This window comes from Mytilus californianus, unplaced genomic scaffold, assembly GCF_021869535.1.
Source record: "Mytilus californianus isolate M0D057914Y unplaced genomic scaffold, xbMytCali1.0.p SCAF_7, whole genome shotgun sequence".
Classification (NCBI taxonomy): Eukaryota; Metazoa; Mollusca; class Bivalvia; order Mytilida; family Mytilidae; genus Mytilus; species Mytilus californianus.
Window position 1 is genome coordinate 109,779,652 of NW_026262723.1, and position 16,059 is coordinate 109,795,710.

A 16,059-nucleotide genomic window follows, 5' to 3' on the forward strand; every position below is an offset into this window, starting at 1 on the left:
TCAGTTTTGACACAAACCAATCACATTATGGAAAAGACTTACTTGCAAAAGATGCCAATTCTCTTTAAGAAGGTTTTGAAGAAAAAAAACTAGTTCACCTCGCCACTTATTCATGTACCTGCTTAAAGCCAGAAATCTTTTCAGTGGTTGTCAAAAATCTCGTCTTAATAAAAAAAAAATATTCAGAGAATTTGGTGTTGATGGCTATTCTTGATTCATATTGTAAGTTTTTTTATAGCCTCTGGTCAATTAAATAGATCATGGCATATCTTTTAGACACCTGTCTTTTGTTGAGGACTGCATGTTAGCACCTTAATGCCTTTCAGGTGTTTTTGTTGTTATATTGCTGGCTGATTGATGTATACCTCATGTCTCATTGTACTAATAAACTAAAATAGAAAGTTCTGTGAAATATAGCTGATATACAAATGTACCATATTGAAAGGCTCTCTGTAATTTACAACCATTTACTTCTTATTTCATATATGCAAAAATAGTTTTTTTCTCATTTTAACACTGATCTTAAGGTTAAGGCAAAATGTTGACAAACAACAGGCATATACCATTAAAAAATCTCAAAGTTTGGCTGCACAATAAGCTAAAAATTCTTGTTATTTCATTTTTTTATATAAAATTCATTTTAAAACATGCATTTTCATTTTTTTACTGTAACTTGTATGTTGACACAATAATTTGAATTTGAATTGTATTATATTCTGAAAGTACTTGTGGTTGAAAAAATATACACAATTGTTAATTCCAGTTGGTTTACGTTTCTTGAAAACACCACTACTATGACTACATGTCTGTTAATAATGTTTTAGAGTCCTCTTCTGCATATAATTGCTATTTGTACCCAAGGATTCCTTCATACATTTGCACTTCTCCTCCTAAGATGTTGCTCCAATGATAAAATCCTGTAATGCATACTTAGCAATCAGACTCTTTGAATACTTCCTACAGTTCCTGTAATATAATAAAATCAGCATGTTTGTTTCTGTAGTCAAGCAAAAAAGATAACACCAATTTAATCTCCAATGATTACCAAACTTATAATTAGGAGATAACTGTTTTGTATTTTAAGCTCAGACATGGTCATTGGTGATTTGATGGTGATTTACCCAGTAAAACCCAGTAATTCCCACTGGGCTGGGCAATACTCATAAAACCCAGGTTTTTGCCAACCCTGTTTCAGGACATTTTGTAGCTCGCTATGCTGTATCAGTTTTGCTCATTGTTGAAAGCTGTACATATGATCATTTACAGTTGTCAATATTCAGTCATTTGGACTCTGGTGGATAGTTGTCTCATTGGCAATCATACCATGTCAAATTTTATAATAAATTACTTATGAAAACAAACCACATTACCTGTATATATAAGTATACTTAGTGCCTATATAAGCATTGTATGTAAGTCTCATAACATTCGGTTGAGGCTAACTTAAGTAGAAAACAGAAACTAAAAATTCAGCAATTTTTCTATTTGTAAACACGCATAACTCTAGAACAGTTGTGTATAAGTTTCATAACATTTGGTTGAGGCAAACTTAAGTTAGAGAACGGAAACTAAAACTTTTGCAATTTTTCCATTTCTATAGGGCATAACTCTAGAACGGTTAAAGTGACGCCACCAAAATTCAAACTTGATCTGTGTTTTGTGGTAATAAGAATTGTGTATAATTTTCATAACATTTGGTTGAGGCAAACTTAATTTAGAGAACGGAAACCAATTTTGGGACGTACGTACAGACGGACAAGGGTAAAACTTAATGCCCCCACCGTTACGGCAGGGGCATAAAAATATTCACCAAGAGACAAAACAATTAATTTTTCTTTTAACCAATAAGTGAACATCACTAGCAAAATGACTAGTACTAAATTTCTAGATTGAACTGTTGCGCATTTTGTCAGGATCTTTAACAGCTGAGTAAACAGTATTGTTCTGTTCATTGTTGAAGGTCTTAAAGTGGCCTAAAACTGCTTACATCCCCTTCATTTTGACCGTGGCTGATCATGATAGTTTTCTTATTGGCAATCCTACCACATCTCCTTATTTTCAAATTACTAAAAATTATCAATCTGCAACAATTAAATTCTATTTATATACACAGCTACTTTTGCATAGGTACTATTTCTGTACCAAACATATGTAGTACTGGAAATCTACTTTTAATATTCAGTACTATTTTGTTACTTTAAAATTAGTGCAATATTTAGGAAACTTTATTTTACAGTAGCAGTGTACATGTACATTGTATATATATTGATTAAAGGTAATCTGATCATCACTATGAAGCAATGTTCAAAACACTCTGCCATTATCAGAAATCAAATTTATTTAAAGTCCAATGACAAAGTATATGTGCAAAACACTCAAAACTTTTTTTAAGTACCACAATCTGACAGAATTCATACATATACATAATCAGTGAGGCATAAAATGAAGGTCAAAAAGATATACTTTTTGTTGGATGCTACATCATCATTATTAGTTAAATGAATGCAAGACATTGAGTACATGTAGTTACTAGTACATAATATTTGAACTTAAAATAAAGGATAATCTGATTTTTATCGGTCTCTGATCAGAAATAAAGCCACACAACAGCGAAATATATGTATCAGAGATGCACATACAATCATTGAATATATGTTTAAGATTAATACTTAGCATTGGCTGTCAACGTACATTTTTTGGTACATGTAAAAATGGACTGTCTGATAGGCAAACTCCACATAGAGATTGGACACTACATGTAGGTTACTTCATTAATTCCAGTATCAGTCATTATCAATAGTCAACTCCTCTGCCCATACCTTGTAATACTGCTGAAAGGGAGAAAACAGTACATTTGTGGACGCAATACTATTCAAAGAGTTTTGCAAACAATTAGCTTATAATATACATGTATTTCTTGCTATATGTATTTATATTAAACTTAGAATTGTACTATCAAATATCAACTAGAGGCTCTCAAGAGCCTGTGTCACTCACCTGTATCCACTGTTGTTTTGAAAATCATAATTAATAGTATTAGATACCCTTTTAATGATTTTATTAAATTTGGTCCAGTAGTTTAAACTAAAAGCAGGTCATCCCATTGTAGTCTTACAACAGTAACTGAAGACCCCTTGACATTATTAAATTAGTTTTCAAGTTGTAACCATTTGAAATTGATTGTTTACAATTTCCCCTTAGACTGTATGGGATTTGCTCATTGTTGAAGGATGAACTGTGACCTGTAGTTTATGTTAACTTCTACATGTATGTCATTTAATCTTGGGTGAAGGGAAATTATACCATATCTTCTTTTATCTATATATTAGTTCAGGTGTATGAACATATACAAATGATGTACAATGTATATTATTCAAGACTTAAATGTTTTGAAACCAGAAAATCTTTCTTTTTTTTTGGCCCCAAATTATTAAATGGTTTACATGGTTTAGTCTGTTTCCCCAAAAATTAATCCAAACCTTCTTTTGAGGTATGGAACCTACAAATGACCTATTAAGTAGTACAATTTTATAGTTATCCTACACTTATACACAATTTATTGCCATGAAACATGAAAAATGCTTGTTTTGGACCATAATTCCTACATTTGTCCTAAACAGTTTCTGCTATAAAAAAAAATCATCTGAACTGAAACAAAATTTGAACTTGATATGCAACTTGTCATGGTAAAACTACATGTATACAATAATCATGAAAATTATCAGACCAATATCTTCAAGCATGTATAACAATAAAATGCTCTGCTGGGCGCAGCTTGATACGACCGCAGAGGTCGAACCCTGAACAGTTGGAGCAAGTATGGACACAACATTCAAGCTTGATACAGCTTTGGATTGTGATTAAATATTTGACACAGCATAGGTTCTGACACAGAATGAATGTGGTCAAAGAACTTAAAGATTCAGCATATCAAAGAACCCCAAGAATTCAATTTTTGTTAAAATCAAACTAAGTTTCATTTTGGACCCTTTGGACCCTAATGTAGACTAATTTGAACAAGAGGCTGTCAGAGAGACAGCAAACCGGATTTTCCATCAGAGGTCGAACACTGAACAGTTGAGCAAGTATGGACACTACATTTAAACTTAAAACAGCTCTGAATTTGGATTGTGATTGAATATTTGACACATCATAGGTTTGTGACACAAAATGAATGTAGTCAAAGAACTGATATATTTGAAATTGGACATTTAAATACCTATTATGGTCCAATATCCAAAATCTAAGTACATATTAGAATCAGCATATCAAAGAACCCCAAGAATTCTCAATTTTTGATGAAATCAGACAAAAGTTTAATCTAGGACCCTTTGGACCCTGATTTGGACCAACTTGAAAACTGGGCCTAAAAATCTAATATCTAAATAGAGTTTAAATTCAGCATTTGAAAGAACCCTATATATATATATTTAATTTATGTTGAAATGAAACACTGGTTAATTTTATCCATAATATTTTCTGTGCAAATGGAAATAACTCAAACTGGATAAATAGTTCTCTAAAATAAGATATGATGCATTTTTTCAAATTATAATCAATAATATAATAACAACAACCAGTGATGACTAATTAATATAAGTTCTCTAAAATTAGATATGATTTAACACTCAAACATTGTTAGAATCAGCATATCAAAGAACCAAAGAATTCAATTTTTGATGAAATTAAACAAAAGTTTAATTTAGGACCCTTTGGACCTCAATGTGGTATTATCTTATTAATAATGAAAAGCTCGACCGTTTACAAGTTCTTAAACAGGAGGGGGGTGGGGGTGACCCAAAGGGACTCGCCTTATACCCCATGGATTTCATTTGATTTGTTTTATTGTCCCATACAAGAATATATATGGTTTCGGAGATCTTGACCCTTTACAAGTTTTCAAAAAGAAGGGGGTGGGGGTGACCCCAGGGGACTCGCCTAAAATTTTGAGGCAATTACCCCCAAAATCAATCCCAGCATTCCCTTTGTGATATGGAACCTTGTGGTACAATGTCAGAGAGATCCATACACTAACACACAAGTTATTGTCTATAAGTTACAATAAAATGCTTCGCTGGGCGCAGCTTGATACGACCGCAGAGGTCGAACCCTGAACAGTTGGGGCAAGTATGGACACAACATTCAAGCTTGATACAGCTCTGAATTTGGATTGTGATTAAATATTTGACACAGCATAGGTTTCTGACACAGAAAGAATGTGGTCTAAGAACTTCAATTTTTTTAATTTACCTATTATGGTCCAATGTCCAAAATCAAAATACATGGTTAGATTCAGCATATCAAAGAACCCCATATATTCAATTTTTGTTGAAATCAAACAAAGTTTAATTTTGGACCCCAACTTCGACAAACTTGAAAACTGGGCCCATAATCAAAAATCTAAACACATGTTTAGATTCAGCATATCAAAGTACCCCAAGAATTCAATTTTTGTTAAAATCAAACTAAGTTTAATTTTGGACCCTTTGGACCTTAATGTAGACCAATTTAAAAAACGGGACCCAAAATTAAAAATCTAAAAACACGGTTAGATTTGGCATATCAAAGAACCCCAATAATTAAATTTTTGATGAAATCAAACAAAGTTTAATTTTGGACCCTTTTGACCTCAATATGAACCAATTTGATAGCAGGCCCACAAAATTAAAATCTAAATACATGGTAAGATTCAGCATATCAAAGAACCCCATATATTCAATTTTTGTTGAAATCAAACAAAGTTTAATTTTGGACCCCAATTTGGACCAACTTGAAAACTGGGCCAAAAATCTAAAATCTAAATACATGTTTAGATTCAGCATATCAAAGAACCCCATATATTCAATTTTTGTTGAAATCAAACAAAGTTTAATTTTGGACCCCAACTTGGACCAACTTGAAAACTGGTCCCATAATCAAAAATCTAAACACATGTTTAGATTCAGCATATCAAAGAACCCCAAAAATTCAATTTTTGTTAAAATCAAACTAAGTTTAATTTTGGACCCTTTGGACCTTAATGTAGACCAATTTAAAAAACGGGACCCAAAATTAAAAATCTAAATACATGGTTAGATTTGGCATATCAAAGAACCCCAATAATTAAATTTTTGATGAAATCAAACAAAGTTTAATTTTGGACCCTTTTGACCTCAATATGAACCAATTTGATAGCGGGCCCACAAATAAAAAATCTAAATACATGGTAAGATTCAGCATATCAAAGAACCCCATATATTGAATTTTTGTTGAAATCAAACAAAGTTTAATTTTGGACCCCAATTTGGACCAACTTGAAAACTGGGCCAAAAATCTAAAATCTAAATACATGTTTAGATTCAGCATATCAAAGAACCCCATATATTCAATTTTTGTTGAAATCAAACAAAGTTTAATTTTGGACCCCAACTTGGACCAACTTGAAAACTGGGCCCATAATCAAAAATCTAAACACATGTTTAGATTCAGCATATCAAAGAACCCCAAGAATTCAATTTTTGTTAAAATCAAACTAAGTTTAATTTTGGACCCTTTGGACCTTAATGTAGACCAATTTAAAAACGGGACCCAAAATTAAAAATCTAAATACACGGTTAGATTTGGCATATCAAAGAACCCCAATAATTCAATTTTTGATGAAATCAAACAAAGTTTAATTTTGGACCCTTTTGACCTCAATATGAACCAATTTGATAGCGGGTCCACAAATAAAAAATCTAAATACATGGTTAGATTCAGCATATCAAAGAACCCCAAGAATTCAATTTTTGATGAAATCAAACAAAGTTTAATTTTGGACCCTTTTGACCTCAATGTGGACAAAGTTGATAACGGGGACCAAAAATCAAAAATCTAAATACATGGTTAGATTCAGCATATCAAAGAACCCCATATATTCAATTTTTGTTGAAATCAAACAAAGTTTAATTTTGGACCCCGATTTGGACCAACTTGAAAACTGGGCCCATAATCAAAAATCTAAATACATGTTTAGATTCAGCATATCAAAGTACCCTAAAAATTCAATTTTTGTTAAAATCAAACTAAGTTTAATTTTGGACCCTTTTGACCTTGATGTAGACCAATTTGAAAACGGAACCAAAAATTAAGAATCTAAATACACGGTTAGATTCGGCATATCAAAGAACCCCAATAATTCAATTTTTGATGAAATCAAACAAAGTTAAATTTTGGACCCTTTGGACCTCAATGTGGACCAATTTAAAAACGGGGCCCAAAATCCAAAAACTTAATACACGGTTAGATTCAGCATATTAAAGAACCCGAAGAATTCAAGAATAAAATCCCATTGAAATTGATCAAGAAATAAGCAATTTATACGAAGTATCTTCTTTTGCACAATACTGTGCAATTGAATATTTCTTGCTATTGTGCAATACTGTACAATTGACAATTTCTTGCTATTGCGCAATATTGTGCTATTGGATATTTCTTGCTATTGCGCAATACTGTGCAATTGAAGATTTCTTGCTATTGCGCAATACTGTGCAATTGAAGATTTCTTGCAATTGTGCAATACTGTGCAATTGAAAATTTCTTGCTATTGCACAATACTTATTATATAATAATTTACACATCCTGTTTGGTGTGTATCTCCTACCATATCATTATTATTTGCTTTTAAATATTAATCAGAAATAACCAACTTAAAATGGAAAATTTTAAAAGAAAAAATAAAGGAAAAAAAGAAAAAAAAAGAAAAAAAAAAATCCCCCCCCCCCCAAATTTTTTGAACCCCCTTATGATTCATCACCCCCAAACTCAATCCCAGCCTTCCCTTTGTGGTATGGTACCTTGCAGTACAATTTCAGAGAGATCCATACACTTGAACACAAGTTATTGTCTGGAAACTAGAAAAATGCTTATTTTTGGCCCCCAATTCCTAAACGTTTCGGGCAATTACCCCCAAACTCAATTCCAGCTTTCCCTTTGTGATATGGAACCTTGTAGTACAATTTCAGAAATATCCAAACACTTACACACAAGTTATTGTCATGAAACTAGAAAAATGCTTGTTTTTTGCCCCTTTTTTGGCCCCTAATTCCTAAAATTTTGAGGCAATTACCCCCTAAATCAATTACAGCCTTCCCTTTGTGATATGGAACCTTGTGGTACAATGTCAGAGAGATCCATACACTTACACACAAGTTATTGTCTGGAAGTTACAAAAATGCTTATTTTTGGCCCCTTTTTGGCCCCTAATTCCTTAACTGTTGGTACCATAACCCCCAAAATCAATCCCCACCTTCCTTTCGTGGTATTGAACCTTATGATAAAATTTCATGGAGATCCATTCACTTAAACTAAAGTTAGAGTGCGAAAACCAATGTGTCTTCGGACGACGCCGGACGACGACGACGACGACGCCAACGTCATACCAATATACGACCAAAAAATTTTCAATTTTTGCGGTCGTATAAAAATGCTTATTTTTGGTCCCTAATTCCTTAACTGTTGGTACCATAACCCCCAAAATCAATCCCAACCTTCCTTTTGTGGTATCAAACCTTATGGTAAAATTTCATAGAGATCCATTCACTTGAACTAAAGTTATTGTGCGAAAACCAATGTGTCTTCGGACGAAGACGACGACGCCAACTTCATACCAATATACGACCGCAAAATTTTTTAATTTTTTGCGGTAGTATAAAAATGAAAGTGAAAAACTGATTGTTTGCGTGAATGTAGCTCTGCAAAATTAAAACAACTTAAGTTATTTTTTCTGAACAGAATATATATTGAACTTGATCTGTGAACTTGTCATAATGTATACATATCTAAATATTATTGTTTATAATAATATTGTTTGTTTGCTATATGCCCTTCTGGGGCCCTAATTTGGTGAATAAAAATATTCTATTCTATTCTATATATAAGGGCGAGGGTTTGGATTACCCTAACATGTTTAACCCCGCCACATTCTGTATATATGTGCCGGTCCCAAGTCAGGAGCCTGTAATATTAATTCAGTGGTTGTCCTTTGTTGCTTTGTTACATATATATTTGTTTTTAGCGTTCATTTTTTATACATTAATTATGCCATTAGTTTTCTTGTTTGAATGTTTTACATTTGTGATTTTGGGGCCTTTTATAGCTGGGTTTGTGGTATGGGCTTTGCTCATTGTTGAAGGCCATACGCAACTATTATCAGCACCCGCTTTGCGCATGCGTCAAATTTGACCACAATCGATATCGATAAATTTACTATAGATTGTTAAAGGAAATCTTAAATTTTGATTAGCTGTCTGTAAATATCATTAAATTTCTTTTTCATTGGCATCAATTTTGAAAGTTCAATTTATAAGCTTTCTACAGATCTAATTTGTATTTTGATAAGGATTGCAGAAGTTAGGGCCTTTTTCAATTAAAGAACACCGGGTGCACGACCTATTACATTGTACTTCATACAATACGAAACCAAAAATGTGTGCACATGGGTTTTCTTTAATGAATTGACATAAAATCTTTATTAGAAACAGCTTCATTCGCATGTATATTTATTCTCTGGTTTTAAATCTATCCAACGATATAAATTTCATATTTTACAATTTTTTTTGAATCAGGGCCTTTTTTATTCAAAAATCGAGATGCGATCATTTTTTGAAGTTGACCAGAAATAATCTAAGTCAAACCAGGTAAATATAATATTCATGGATAAATAATTAACACATGACAATGTGATAACTTCTGTTATTCTCAGTAGACATGAGTTGTTTGTGTTTTTTTTTCTTTGACGGTTTAACAATGTTTAATAGCCTCTTTCTTTTCAAGTTTACTTTATAAATTGTAAATTTCAATGCACAAAAGTTTCAAATGAGAAAAAAAAAATATTCTCCAAGATAAACCAATTGCCAAAGTCTTAAAAGAATAAGACAAGGGCAGCATATGTGCCAGTGTGGACTATATACGAAAATATTTGTATGTAGTAATGCTAATTTAAAGATTACAAAACGACAATCGCTTAAAATTGAAATAAATTGAACTAAAATATTTTAACAGTTTAAGGAAGATGGGGTGTCTAAATTATAATCCATAGAATTTTTTTTAATAATTTGCCAAAATGTAGTTTATATCGTGCTTTTTAAAAAAAAATAATAAAAAGAATGGGACACGGGGCTTATTTTCACGCTACAGGTTGTGCAAAATTGACAGATTTTGTAATGATTATGCATGGAAAACCCAATTTTCTGCCATAAAACGAAAACTACACCATAGAATTTTGAGATAAAATATGTGAAGATAGCTCTAATAGTATGCTTTCAGATAAGAAAAATAAAAAATGGGGTCATGGGACCCGTTTTCTTGCTACATAATAAAATAGGTAAATTCCTAACACATTCTATTGTAAAAGTAACTTTATCTGAATTATCTGCCCTTACATTTGAGTTGCCTCCCCTTATATGGCAAAGTTGGAAAAAATAGAATCAAACAAAAGTATTCTGTTTTTTTGTAAAATACAACCATAAATATGATAAAATAGGTCATTTTCTATATTGAAATGAAAATTCTTGCACATGAATTACCTACTACTCTCAAAATTTGCACCTTTTATTAAAGATCTAGACCGATTGTTTTCTGGTATTTCAAAATTCAAGATGGAGGAAGACACCCTATCTACCTTAAGAAACAAAATTTTAGATACATACATGTACATGTGAGTTTACTAGTCTATTGCTTGTTTGATGCACATTCTCCTTCTATACACTTAACTTTTAGAAAAATAAATCGCATTGAACAAAATAAATATTATTTTTATTTGTCTCCGTCCTTTCAAAAGATTCTATCATGAAAAAAATTTTAATTTTGCAATTGAACATTTATGTAAAATATTTATTAAAAAGGAAACTTATTTTAATTATTTTTCTGTTAATGTAAAGTTTACGGAGAGCTGTCTCATTGGCACTCATACCACATCTTCTTACATTTACAAAATTTATAAAAAAAAAAAATGTATATTGTACATTTTTTGTACATGTATTTGCAGAATTTGAAATTTTTAATTTATCAAATGAATAAGATAATTGGAATCGTTAAAATTCAGAATTATACTTGAAAACAGATGCCTGCGACCCCTGTTGTTTCGATTAGCATGTTTTCTAAAGATATCCGTGTGAAGTTCACAAATTTCAACATGTATTTGGTCACCTGGTGTGAATTTCAGATAAAATTGTCAAGTTCAAATCTGTGGTTAAAACTTTCCTTTACATATCAGTTATATTATTATCTGGGCAGGGTACTCCCCCCCCCCCTTTTTTTTATATTATACTCTGAACATTATTGTATACACTTTTTCTGTGGGACTTTCTTTATGTAAAACAAGATAAAAATCTACGTTGTCTCATATTCGGATTTACGTCGAAAGAAAGGTTTAAGATATATCAAAATCGAACAACATCGTGTGAACATTTCTATTGATGACTATAGTGAATCATTTTTCGATTATGTATTTTGTTATTACATGAATTACATCTATCCATATTTTGATTGTCAACTCATTGCATAGCCATACTTCTCTAAAAATGATGTTACTGAAATCAAGAATATTATATCTAATATAATATAACCTCACAATTACAACCCTCTTGCTTTTGAAATTGTTAAAGAACAATTTTAATTTTATGTAAGTGCTTTTATAAACTATAACAAGCCAACGATTTAATGATAGATATATATACATGTATATATGTTTGGTTATCATAATCTCGTATTTGTCCTTTTTCGACTTTTTATTTTGTATGTTTGATATTCGGTAAAATAGAATTTTATCTTTTGGAAATAAAGTCAGTTTATACAACTCGTATTCATGTGGAACCTAGCATGCTACAATGTCATATGGTTATAATATTGTTTACTTAGTGTTGTCAAATTATTAACGAGTGTCAACATTGTCTTTACAAACTCAGCATGTTGTCTTGATAAGATATCACACACAGAAAAGACTGATCAGACGGATAAGAAATTAAAATCATGCGCGATAACTTGTACTGGCTTACACTGAGGATAATAGTTGGCCATGCTGTACAGTGACCTGTAGCATTCTCATTGGCAATCATTCCACATCTTCTTTTTTATACTGTATCGTTTTGTTGTCATTATTGATTTATACCATTTGTAGTTTTCTGTAATCTAAATATGCTGGAATAAAAAAAATTGACACAATTCAAGTCAATTGATATGACGTTAAATCTAATGTCAAAGTGAGGTACAGCCACGTGACCAGTATTAGAGTGTACATTTTGTACAACAGATTAGGTACATTGTATTTGATCTGGCTTTCAGTTACTGCTAGCAAGTCCGGAAACTTGTCAGTGATTGTCTTGTGTCATGTATGTGATAACTGCAAGTCAGCCAAGTGTTTGTTATCTATATAACTTTTGAGTTAATCATAGATAAGATAGTAATACGTATGATTTGAATCATATACAAATAAAAAAAGAAGTGACAAATTTATACTGTATAAGACTCAGTCAGAATTTGACATATCCATCTCCATTATTCATAAATATTTTTTGATCTGCCATTATCTGGGAAGTTGCGACACTTAAAGAATTCGATATGAGAAACTAAATCATGAATGCGTCTTAAAAGATTTAAGTATCCATATGAACATTGAAAAATTATAAGCAGGTAATGAACTAATAAGTTGGTAGTTTAACTTTAGTTTGTTCAAATTGTTAAAAAAAATCGATAGCTTAAGACCCCTTGACTTCGTGAATAACAGAATGCAAGCTACGTTACTGTATACAAATAATAAAATAACTTACAATTCAACTGGAATTTGAAATTAGATGCGTTAGGTCCTATGGGGCGAACGTGTATAAAAATTATTTGGGAGCGAACGAAAACGATACCAAAATCGAAGATGAAAACCATTCTCATTCAGTCATTGCAGATTTCTGTTTATTCCTGCACTATTAAATCATTTGTTTGAGTTACCTGTAGTACATCCTCGAGTATTCATTGATTCATAGCTCCTTGGTATTGTTTGTCTTGTTAAATTAACTGAAACAAGTACTGTTGTTGACAATCGGCTGACGGCGTTCTTCTCTTTAAGACGCGTCATAATCTGTATCTTTCAAGCGTTTTAAAAAAACCCGACTCCGGACGAGAGATTCACGGATATTGTCCTGATCTGATGTTCAAAGTATTTCTCCATGTGAAAAGTGAAAAATAGGTACCTGCTAGTTCCCCCATTCCTACTATACAAATCCTTGGAACATATAACAAATTATTTTGTTAATAAGCATCCTTTACATAGGAGCACCTCCACATGGAGCTGTTAGTTAATTAAACCCTTACAGCTATTTAATATATATATTTATAAAATCTGGGACTATTATACTAACTTAGTATAATAGTCCCAGATAAAATATAATAAATATAATTTCAATTATGACTGTGATTTCATTGTGTAAAAGAATATATATATATATATCTATACAAAAGTAAAATGTTTAACCTTAATTCAATGAGCAAGCCTTGTCTAATTGGCAATCATTTACCACACATTTATTAAAGCTTAAAGAATGTAAGTTTTTTTTAATAATAAAGTGTAAATGTAACCAAGGAATTTTATATTTAAATATACAATTCCTTGATGTAACCATTCATTTTTTCTGAATAAAAACATTAATCTATAAAGAATACAGGGACGTAAAATTGTTTTGTAATTTTAAAATGTGTCCCAGTGCAACAATTGATCATGCAATCTTTCAATTTCAAAGATTATAAACAAAATTTGCTTCTTGTATAGATGTCATGTTATAAAAAGCAATACAAAAAATTTTATACTGCACTTTCAATATACTTAAAAAATTGATAAACATTCAAATTTACATTTATTGACAAAATTTAGTACATATAAAATTCTTTTCTGTATTCTTACTAGTTTTTATTCATATATGTCCTAATGTTAAACTTATGTGCGATTCAATGCTCACAAATTTTCTTGACTTATAAGTTTGAGGAAAAGTTTTATGCACAGTAAAAAAGGGAGATAACTCATGTTTGGAAGTTAATGATATATATATGATATATATTATCCTTTTTTTCTTTGCAATAATGGGAAGTAAAGAATCTATTACAGTAACAGTAATCTATTTCATAAGTTGGAGTTACCTCCCACATTTTTTAAAAGTATAAAAGTAAAGAAGACATAAGATGTGTGAAAGTAATTAAATTTACTACTTAATAATTATAGAAATATTACTAGTAAATCAAATTAGTCCATCAATATAATATAGGCATCTAGGAATTTGAAATAAGAGATACACATGTATACAAAATTCCATCCTAATGACTCTACTAGAGATAAATATAAACAGTGATAGAAAATATAATTCAAAACCAACATGTTTTTGTAGTTGCATCTAACCCACTATCAAGGGAGATAATTCATGCTTAACAAAAAGATAAATATTTATCATTTACAATGATTGTATGTCCAAATGTGTAAATCTTGAGAGACAAAGAATAACAGTTTTTAAAATGATTCAATTTTGCAAAAAGAAAATTGGAATGAATAATAGCAAAATTCAGGTGAATTTGTTTCTCATGTTACAAAAATTTAACTCAGTAAAGTTAAATTTCTCTTATGAATTCATGGTTTAATTCAGATAAAATGAAACATAACATTTTCACATGAGTTTTGATTCATGTTAATTTCATGTGAAATTGTTCACGTGAATTTAACGTGAAATTTTTCATGTGAATATATCATGAAATATTCACATGAATTTAACGTGAAATATTCACGTGAATTTCACGTGAAATACTCACGTGAAATACTCACATGAATTTCACGTGAAATATTCACGTGAATTTCACGTGAAAATAGAATTTTTCAAATTAAATTAAGATTTCCATGGAATATATGATACATATAATACAAGATATTAGAGGTTGACAAAATGTTTGATTTTCGGTTATTTTTTTTTAACTTAGACACCATTTATATTTTTTCACGTGAAATTCACATGAAATGTTTTACGTGAAATTCACGTGAAATAATTTCACGTGAAAATTTAACGTGAATTTCACGTGAAATCACTTCACGTGAAATTAACGTGAAATTCATGTGAAATTCATGTGAAATTCATGTGAAATTCACGTGAAATGAGATTCACGTGAAATTCACGTGAGCAAAATTTGGCTGTGTAGATAACAAGGGATATCCAAACTCATACGTCGAAAACGAACTGACAATGTCAGGGCCAAAACCAAAAAAAAAAGGAAAAAAAAAAACAGTATACAAAACACAACGTACTCAGTCCTGTATTTTAGCACAACACAAGGGCATGTTTTTTTCTGACTGTTAACTAAATCCATTGGGGGATGGGTGTCTACTGATTGATATAGTTTGTATAATAATAGATGAACGCCGATAGACGTTTCTTAAGAGAGTTGATTCTGTGTTGCTGTTTATGAGAATATTGTCTGTATCAACATTTTATTAACTACTAACAAGGGAACAGTTCTTTGTTCACCTATTATTTTATGATATCCTCTTTACACAACAACCATGCACTTTAATGAGCCATTTATAATCAGTATTTAGGCATTAGGAATAACAGCTTTAGGAAATCGGTTTCATATTTATTTGATTAAAGTGTTTCTGTCAGTAAACATGAAAAGTGACTTTTTCATGAAACGAATAAACTGTATCGGGAAGAAAAGACGTATTCCGTCGAAATTTCCTTTAGTGTATTGGTTTAAACACAAAAGTATAGGAGTCCACAAAATATGTATATGCTTCTGCATAGAGTTATACAGAAAAGGGGAATATCATTGATATTGACTTGGTTCATTAGTCATTGTTGAACAAATGTTGCGTATTGAGAATTGTGGTTTACTTTCAGGGTCATCATTATCAATGCTGTATATTAATAATCTAATAAGATAATTACTCAACCTGATAGATGAACTTACTTTGTCTTGCTTTGTAGTACTTTTATGTTGATGTTGTTTATAAAACACTTCAAATAAAAAAAAAGTGTTTAAAAAAGAAAACCTCTTCACTAAAAATGATTTCTAATAACA

General features: G+C 31.0%; 1 long non-coding RNA gene across 1 annotated transcript; it reads right to left on the reverse strand.

Moving 5' to 3' along the window:
• Positions 1-650: 650 nt before the first annotated feature.
• LOC127710050 (uncharacterized) lies at positions 651-13,313 on the reverse strand. Its single transcript, XR_007985909.1, has 3 exons — positions 12,958-13,313; positions 2,692-2,831; positions 651-966 (listed from the first exon to the last, which is right to left on the reverse strand). It is a non-coding gene; the product is annotated as an uncharacterized LOC127710050 (long non-coding RNA).
• Positions 13,314-16,059: the final 2,746 nt, after the last annotated feature.